Source organism: Colletes latitarsis, chromosome 10 (genome assembly GCF_051014445.1).
Source record: "Colletes latitarsis isolate SP2378_abdomen chromosome 10, iyColLati1, whole genome shotgun sequence".
NCBI classification, from domain to species: Eukaryota; Metazoa; Arthropoda; class Insecta; order Hymenoptera; family Colletidae; genus Colletes; species Colletes latitarsis.
In genome coordinates this window covers 12,781,212-12,791,308 of record NC_135143.1, presented here as the reverse complement: position 1 = coordinate 12,791,308, position 10,097 = coordinate 12,781,212, and the positions used below count along the sequence as shown (strand labels likewise).

Here is a 10,097-nt window from a genome sequence, read left to right as displayed (position 1 = left end):
CCTCGATCAATAAATTGCTATTTTTGATTTGCAAAAAATGAAAGAATCTAATGACTCCCGGCTATTTTAGTCAATATTATTGTAGAACTTTATGTCGTAACGTTGATTTATATCCAGAGCGCTATAGGTTCCCATCCTCTGTTCCTATTTTGGGAGAACTACGCCTCGTTGTCAAAATTAAACGGGCAATAAAAGATTGTTCGTTTCACGTGTCAATTCTCGTAACCCTGATTGCTATTATTGGTTCGCATGGACGATGATTAATAGAGGCGCGAGCAATCCTTGGAAGGCGATGGAAGGGGAAGGGATCTACTCCTTGCGCGATCCCCACCAGCCTGGATCAGTTGCCGCGCGCACCTTGATACGTTCGCGTCGTTCCTCTTGGGCAAGGGGTGCTCGAACTCCGTCGATCCGTGATCATCAATTCCTCGACGCGGGACCAACTACCAAGCATCCGGATGAAAGAAATCAGGAATTGTTCCGGTGAGTCCTTTACCAGTACCTTTCAACTTTCTACATTTACAATTAAATTAAACTCTTCTTCGCTTCGTTTCGTTAAATACGTTTCCCCATTTTAGCTACGTCTTATTCTTTTCCTTTCTCGAGAGATCTAAAAGGATTATTTGGGTCTTCTTCAAAAATCAGACGACTCAAACTTTCAGATACATTTATTTTTTTTTTTTTTTTTAAGAGAGAGGGAAGATTTTAAAGGGTTATTTTCTATTTCTTATCCCTCGAGGTTGTCGATCACTTAATCCAGAACCAACAATTCGTGTCAATTTTTATGCGAATGAAGTTCATAGAGAAAGGTCATTAACCCTATTAATTCAGTGGTCAGTCTATTTTCTCGTGTTTAAGAGACTAAATTTAAACGAAATTGCAATATTCATCTCAAATTTTACTTAGCCAATCGACATACGAGCACAATATTTTCAGTAAAACGTTTGTGTTCGTACAAAAACAATCTACATTCAATCTGCAAGTAGTTTTAATAATTTTCAATCAGTTCGCTTCGATCTTTATTTACAAGATTATGAATCGTCGACTCGGTTCTCGTACGGTACAGATTTATTAAAAAGACTATAAACAACGTTGGTAGAACATATATTTTCTGTCGGTTTTAATACCATTAAGAGTACAGGCATCCGTCAAACAAGTTTCGAGTCATCGATGCGTGAATCGTTGTCGATCGATTTTTTTCGCGTGCAATTGTTCCTTTTCGACAAAAAAACATTCCAGTTTCGACGGCTATAGAGTAATTAATTTTTCGCGAATCAGATTACGAGGCTGACGAGCGATTTCAGCGATTTCTCGAGTCGGTCTGACCATCGCAGGGTCACGCTACTCGCTTTTGTCCGAGTTTTCGGCGCAAATATTTACCTGGACTACTGGGTCACTCAATTTAACCCTTTGCGTTCCACTGGCGCTACTACGGCGACACACATACGTATCCAAACTTAATTCGAGCATCATTTGTAATAACGCAAATTAAATTTATTAATAAAATTTAAATTACAGGTATTTATAGACACATTTTAATTTTTAAAGTCGCATTTTAATAACAATTTTCGGGCTGCAAACGGTTAAGGGAGAAAGTCTAATATTGTTTTGAATAAAAATAAATACACGATCTGGCATAAATCAAATATTTTATAAAATGTCGAGATACTTAATACGTCCGATCGATGTTACATTGCACGATTGTCTTGTAATTCGAGGAAGTAATTCGACGATGCTTTCACGAAGAGAATAAAAAAGAATTATCTCGTCGCTAGAGGAGGAATTGTTCGTGGTTTATTGGAAGACTATCCTATCCTACATTGGAAACAAATCGTTCTGACGCTGGAAGATAACTCAAACGTAAATTACCATCGTTTGAAGTACCAGTATTTTCCCGAACCGACATTTCCTATACAAAAAAGAAATATTCAACGAAACGTCGATTGCTAAGAAAAGCATCGCGATTTCATTTTTGTAATCCCAATTATTTCGCATTGAAAAGTAATATTAATTTCACGGTTATCGACGAGAGATTAAGATTAAAAACGAGCTCGTCGGTTCCGTTGTTTCGTTATTCTCGTTTCGAACTAATTAAAAGTTTCTTTAGCGGCGCGTTGTCATAGGTGAAATTGTGGTTGCCAGTATTATCGAATTATGGTTTCGAAAACGTTTCGTAGGCGTTTATAAAATTTTTTCAGATTCCTCTCGTCGCGCGTAGGAATGCGATTAAACTAATTGCTGGTTTCGTCGATGCAATTCCCGATTTCTGTTATCGTTTAAGCGGAGATAAGAGCATCGCGGTTTCCTCGAGGCGTGAACTAATCGCCTTGATTAAACTTCATCGCGTTGTACTTCTTGAACGTAGCTTCCCCTAGGTCGAAACTTGGACGTTTAACCATTTCGTAGCTATTGTCGCGGTTTTGGGTCGCACGGTCGTCGTTTTAAAGCAACGATTAGTCGCTCTGCACGAATTCGTGAGCCCCAGTGTCTTCGAATATTGTATTATTCTATTCACTTCACCAAAAAAACGCAAGTGGAATCGATTTCTAGGGAAAAATCTCGCTCGTTGGCTCTTCTAGACTCGCTAGTGCGTAACTCTGCGACTACAGCGAGGTCGAAAGGGTTAAGAATCACTGTTCTGGTCGATAATTTCGCCGAATTCGCGAGGGATTTCGATCGTCGGGTATGTGTTCATTCAGGTCAAGGCTCCGAACGCGAACGTGCATTCGTAACATAGGCCCTCGTTAACAATAGACGCGGGATAGTGCGCTAATTAGCCCGCCAGATATTTAGGAAAGACGAAACGTACAGCGTGTTTCAGCGACTTCGTTACCTCGTCCTCAAAAACTTGTATCGTTCTAGGTTCATCGTGGACAGAGATTCGAAATTTGAAACCACGATTCGATAACCCCAGGTGATGATGGTTTACCTCCAATATTTTTTAAATCTTGCCATTTCATTATGTCTTGTATACTCTGGATTCTCTTTTATTTATCTTTATCAACTGGGACCTTCCCCACCAGATAGAAATTAAATCTTAATTGTCCGATCTATAAATCTATATGCAGAGTGTTCGGCTACCCTTGGGAAAAATTTTAATGGGGGATTCTAGAGAAAATCAAGAATATCAATTTCTTGACTAAGGCTTCGTTAAAAAGTTATTAACAATTAAATTAAAAAATTTCAAATCGTTCTGGAAAAATTATTCTCGGTTGCGGGGGTCAATTACAATCATTTTTGGTGAATACACATACCTCCGAAATCCTATCCATTTTCGAGAAAAAAATTCGAGAAACTGCTGAAAGTTTTGGGTGAAAAAAAATACTTTCGAATCATCTTGGAAAAATTATTTTTAGTTGCAGGGGTCAATTACAAACATTTTTGGTCAACAAACATACCCCCGAAATCCTACGCACTTTCGAGAAAAAAATTCCTTACCGAAAATCTAATGTGAGGCCAGAAATGCTTCCCTGAAATTTCATGCGAATCTTTGAAACATCATAAGTCCTGGACGGATTGGACGATTTTAATGTTTAAAAAAGCAAACTACGCGTATTTTGGTGGAGAATCTGTAGAAATTGCAAAAATATTCGAAAAGTTGATCCTTGACCCCGTAAACTGAGAAAAACCCCATAAAAATGGTCCAATATTCAAACAGCCATATCTCCTACAATTGTGAATATATTTCAATGAAACTTTTTTCTGAAGTAGAGCTCATGGGTACCGACAAAAAAGTATTATACAACTTTTCTGTAGGGCGTAAAATAAAATTGCTAGAAATCAAAAACGAATTTTTAAGAAAAATCGACAGGGGGTAGTGCCTAAATTTTTCGACGAAAAAAAAAATTTTTAATTAATTCTGAAAAAATTATTTTCGGTTCCGGAGGTCAATTACAATCATTTTTGGTGAATACACATACCTCCGAAATCCTATCCATTTTCGAGAAAAAAATTCGAGAAACTGCTGAAAGTTTTGGGTGAAAAGAAATACTTTCGAATCATCTTGGAAAAATTATTTTTAGTTGCAGGGGTCAATTACAAGCATTTTTGGTCAACAAACATACCCCCGAAATCCTACGCACTTTCGAGAAAAAAATTCCTTACCGAAAATCTAATGTGAGGCCAGAAATGCTTTCCTGAAATTTCATGCGAATCTTTGAAACATCATAACTCCTGGACGGATTGGACGATTTTAATGTTTAAAAAAGCAAACTACGCGTATTTTGGTGGAGAATCTGTACAAATCGCAAAAATATTCGAAAAGTTGGTCCTTGACCACGCAAAATGAGAAAAACCCCATAAAAGTGGTCAAATATTCAAACAGCCATAACTCCTACAATTGTGAATATATTTCAATGAAACTTTTTTCTGAAGTAGAGCTCATGGGTACCTACAAAAAAGTATTACACAACTTTTTTGTAGGGCGTAAAATAAAATTGCTAGAAATCAAAAACGAAGTTTTAAGAAAAATCGACAGGGGGTAGGTGCCTAAACTTTTCGACGAAAAAAAAAATTTTCGAATCGTTGTGGAAAAATTATTTTCGATTGCGGGGGTCAATTACAATCATTTTTGGTGAATACACATATCCCCGAAATCCTATCCATTTTCGAGAAAAAAATTCAGTACGGGTGGAACTTTAAACGTTAATAACTTTTTAACGAAGCCTCCATCAACAAATTGCTATTCTTGATTTTCGTCTTATTTTGGCCTCTAGAATCCCCCATTAAAATTTTTCCCAGGGGTAGCGGAGCACCCTGTATATAAAATGAAAGTCCTGACTCACTGACTCTTCAACGCCCAGGCTAAGCCTTTGGACATAAAAAGCTGAAGTTTTGCACAGAGGTTTCCTTTACGATGTATACAAGGAATAAGAAAGAATATTCCAGAATTCAATCTCAAGAAAGGGGTTGCAACGTTTGTATGAGGAATATTTTATTTGTGGTTGGATTTACTTGAAACTTGGTCTTAATGCTCTTTGACATGATTAATCAAACACCTTTCGTCATTTAAAAAAATTCAACCTCTGAAGGGGTGAAATGGAGTTGCAACGTTTGTATGGGACATAAGGGTGTAATCTGTAAAGAAATCGTTGTCTCGTCCGGCGTTTCTCAGGGGTCTCATTTGGGTACTTTATTATTCTTCTTATTTATTAACGATATTACCGTGGTTTTCAACCATTGTCGCTTTCTACTATTTGCGGATGAAGTTAAAATGTTTCTTAATATCAAACCTCTTGATGATGCAATCAGACTGCAGCAAGACGTTACAAATCTCAACAACTGGTGCGAGACCAATCATTTGAGATTAAATATTCAGAAATGTAAAGTTCTGCGTTTTCATCGTAAGAATGCCCCCGTTATACACCGTTAATCAGTTAATGGTACTTTTTTGGAAGATGCCACTAGCATAAGAGATCTTGGAGTTATATTCAATTACTTGTCACCAATATCACGTAATATTGTCGGGATTAGGGTTTCTTACGCTTGAACAACGTAGAACTATACATGATATGTTGTTTGTTTATGAAATTATCAATAACTATGTAAATTGTCCCGAAATTTTACGCTAAATTTAATGCTCCGGCGAGAATTACTTGAAATATGGAATTACTCCATATTCCAACATTCAAACGACATTATCACTAGATTTTCGGATACTCGTTGCGCATATTTTTATTATAATTCGCTACGTTGACAGTTGCATTAAAATGCAGTTTTTCTTTTAATTAGAGGATACATCCATATCATTACATCAATTCAATTCAACATAAATTGCTAACAAATAATATTTATGAGTCCTATAACGTTAAATTTAGAATCTGAATGCGTCAAATTGACGCGTAAACCTAGTGTTATACATACAATAATTGTATTAGTCGTATCCTTGTCCAAGCTAACCAGTTTAGCCAGCGTCTTGACTTCTTTAACGGTTCTCTGTATTCCTTTAAAAAACATGTCACTAGTGTTGTACGCACTGCATCGTATAACATACGCAATTAATGAGACATTTGCACATATTATGTAACAGTATTATTTCAAAGGGTGTAATAACCCGTAAATAAATAAATAAATAAATAACAGCGTCGAAACTGGAGAATTTCGAACGAAATAAACTCTTACGACTTCCCCCAGTTTATTCGTGCGCGTTATTTTCAAACTGTGCAAAAAGATCTTTTTTATTTCCGCAGTATTATCGTATTATGTAAAGTGCAGAAGAAAATTTACATAATTTTTGTATCGACAACGTACGAAACACAGTTAATAAGAATTATTATTCGAGTAACGTTAAATGCAAATGTGCCTGCAACAGAACGGGGCGAAAGTTGCTTCGAATTACGAGTACGATTGATTTATTCATCGGTCGCGAACAACGTAGTTATCCTTCATTTGTTCTTCTCGATACTAGCGAACTACTCGATTAATAGCGACGACACTCCTCGCGACAAAATCGGTTGAGCAGCCTGTATATTCGGTTTTCGGTGTATTCATTTAATGCGCTTGGAGAGGGCGTTGAAGGTGAAGTGTTGCGAGGATTAACAACGAGAATTAAAATCGAGCACGCGAACAATGAGACGCTGATTACGTTTAATTTGCTCAGACAGAAAAGTCATTGCCATTCCAGTGTCAGAAGCTTTAAATCTCCGTCGTCTTCGGGCCTCGAATTTTTCAGAATTTTGTTCTCCGTGATCCTTTGGTTCGAAAAATTGTACGCCATTTGTAAAAGATATTAGTTCCACGTAAACTACCGCCTTGTCACGATTCTTCTCGAAACCGTCTCGTTTTATGAATCGTAAGTTTGCCAGAAAGTCCCGCTACCTTTGATGTATCGCTACTCAAAATTCTTTTTACCGTATGAAAGGATCAACGTTACATATTCTCTCTGAGAAAGCGCTCTGTGTGCATACAATTAATAATTCTTCGCCTATTGTAACCGTTTGTAGGACATGTTAGAGCCTGTGTACAGTCTCCATTGATCGACATATCAGTTATCGATGACGCACACAAACTCTTACTCGTTTTTCAAGCCAGTTTCCATCAGAAAGGAGTTTATCCTGGGAACACGCATTATACAGGGTGTTCGACCACCCCTGGGAAAAATTTTAATGAGAGATTCTAGAGGCCAAAATATGACGAAAATCAAAAATATCAATTTCTTGACTAAGGCTTCGTTAAAAAGTTATTAACGTTTAAAGTTTCACCCATACTGAATTTTTTTCTCGAAAATGAGCAGGATTTCGGGGGTATGTCTATTCACCAAAAATGATTGTGACTAACCCCTGTAACCGAAAACAATTTTTCCAAAACGATTTGAAATTTTAGAATTTAATTATTAATAACTATTTAACGAAGTCTCCATCAACAAATTGGTATTCTTGATTTTCGTCTTATTTTAGTCTCTAGAATCCGCCATTAAAATTTTTCCCAGGGGTGGCCGAACATCCTGTATAGAAAATTTGTATTATCTTTCCCAGCTTTTTAAGTAGAATATTACAATATTTCAACAACTAGATCGTTATTAGCGATGATTTAACACTTTGGAAAACGATTTTCCGTGAAAATTAAAGGAATTCTATTTTTTTTACGACGAGCTCCGGAAATTGCCATTCTCGAGCATTTTCCTCGGACAAGCAATCATTTTTGCCCCGGGTTAGGTTTCCGCGTTATCGCTTCCAAAATGGATGTAGGTCGTTTGGAATTAATTCAGTTGGTAAATAATTTCCGATCTCGTGTTTCCAAATTCAGTTGGTCACGTCGTTGCTTGCGGAGCAACGATACCTTTGTGTTTCTAACTGTAATCATGTGAAATGCTTCATGGTTCATGAACCGCGATTGCGTAGTCACGTTTTCCGTATGTTGTCCCAAGGCTGTGGCATAATTGAATCGCGGTTTGGTTGTCCGATCGTAATTTTAACGAACGTAAATGTTTTGGTTTGGCGTGTCACCGATAGTAACGACGCGTTTTCTCGATCGAACTCGGTGTCGATTGCTTGAAACTTACATTAACGAAGCTTGAACGCATCGCAAAACGATGGAAAATTTGAAGCAACGGACCTTTCGTGATCTAATTTACAGAAACATAGTTGTGGTCGATGTGACTTCCCCTGTAAATTACAATTCACAGAGCCGCTGTAATTGCAACAAACAGATGGAAGTTTCAGTGGATGCACAGTGAGCGAAATTCGTATAAACGCACCTAATGAAATATGATTTTTGGGATTATAAGTTTTAAATTCAAATGAGGCGAATATAATAACGACAGAAGAGTAAAAATATATTTTACATGCTTATATTCAAGTAAACATATATATATATATATATATACATTTATATATTTATACAGTCTTATTCTCTGTACGAAATTCGTATAAACGCACAGCAAGAAAAAACGAAATAAAACTAAACTTATTTGCGAGTAATCTATTTTTTGTAGCTTCTTAGAAAATCATATTCTTCTACCGTTTCGTTATTTTAGAATTTCCTGTCGTAGCACATTTATTTCCATAATTTTCTTTCAGCTTTAAGAAATTTCGTACTACACGCCCTGAACGGTGAATTTCCTTTGCTATTTTTCTATTTGATTCACCACTTTTATTTAAAATTGCTACTGTAGCTTTTCCGCCTTCGCTAAGCCTCTTTACATTCTTCTCCTTTTTATTAAAACAAGTGTATTGTTAAATATATTACTAAATACAGTTTAATACTACAAAATTCAACAATATAAAGCACTTACCACTTTTATTTCTCCCAATATTAATCGAAACAGAGTACTGCGTTTATACGAATTTCACACTTGCAAACACTATTATGAACGTTTTTATGAATTATGAATTTTTTTCTGGAAAGTGGGTAGAATTTCAGGGGTATGTGTATTCACCAAAAATGGTTGTATTTGAACCCAGAACCTAGAAATAATTTTTTTAGAACGATTCAAAATTTTTTTTTTCACCGAGAAATTTAGGCACCCTACCCCCTGTCGATTTTTCTTAAAAATTCGTTTTTGGTTTCTAGCAATTTTATATTACGTCCTACAGAAAAGTTGTGTAATACTTTTTTGTAGGTACCTACGAGCTCTACTTCAGAAAAAAGTTTCATTGAAATATATTCACAATTGTAGGAGTTATGGCTGTTTGAAAATTGGACCATTTTTATGGGGTTTTTCTCATTTTGCGGGGTCAAGGACCAACTTTTCGAATATTTTTGCGATTTGTGCATATTCTCCACCAAAATACGCGTAGTTTGCTTTTTTAAACATTAAAATCGTCCAATCCGTTCAGAAGTTATGACATTTTAAAGATTCGCATGAAAATTCGGGCAGACATTTCTGGCCAGAAATTATATTTTCGGTAAGGAATTTTTTTCTCGAAACTGAGTAGGATTTCGGGGGTATGTCTGTTAACCAAAAATGCTTGCAATTGACCCCTGCAACTGAAAATAATTTTTTTAAAACGATTTGAAATTTTTCAATTTCGCCGAAAAAGTCCATCTTCCTGAATTTTTTTCTTGAAAGTGCGTAAGATTTCGGGGGTATGTCTATTGACCAAAAATGATTATAACTGATTCCTGCAACAGAAAATAATTTTTCCAGAACGATTTAAAATTTTCTAATTTAATTTTTTAATAACTTTTTAACAAAGCCTTAGTCAAGAAGTTGATATTTTTGATTTTCGTCATATTTTGGCCTCAAGAATCTCCCATTAAAATTTTTCCCAAGGATGGCCGAACACCCTGTATGAGTAAGTCAAACAAATAGAAACATAGGAACGTTGACAATTGAAGCTATGTAAACAAAACGAAGCTTTCTAATTTAGTTCTTTTCCAGTTTTCTACTTTCAAATAAGAGGAAAAATTCGTAAAATTTTTAGTGCATTTATACGAATTTCGCTCACTGTATCCAGCATTTAAATGTAGCAGAATTATGTCTCGAGCAACGCGTGCACGGTTGGAAAATACGATGAATAATAATTCAGAAACGGAGTGCTCCCAGTGCACGCAGCCCAAACACTTGTAAAAGGTAAATTTTACTAAGAGGCTGCGATTTCGAGGCAAAAACAAGTTCGTATGTGCCCTGCCCTCGCAAGAAAGTAAAGTTTCCGAGA

General features: G+C 36.2%; 1 protein-coding gene across 3 annotated transcripts in view; it reads left to right on the top strand.

Moving 5' to 3' along the window:
• Window positions 1-325: 325 nt before the first annotated feature.
• The window catches only part of Pdfr (Pigment-dispersing factor receptor), a 40,944-nt gene continuing 31,172 nt past the window's right edge, over window positions 326-10,097 (top strand). For all 3 annotated transcript variants that reach the window (XR_013080561.1, XR_013080562.1, XM_076776147.1), the window contains exon 1: window positions 326-483. The gene's annotated coding sequence lies outside the window, so the exon portion shown is untranslated. The remainder of the gene's footprint in view (window positions 484-10,097) is intronic.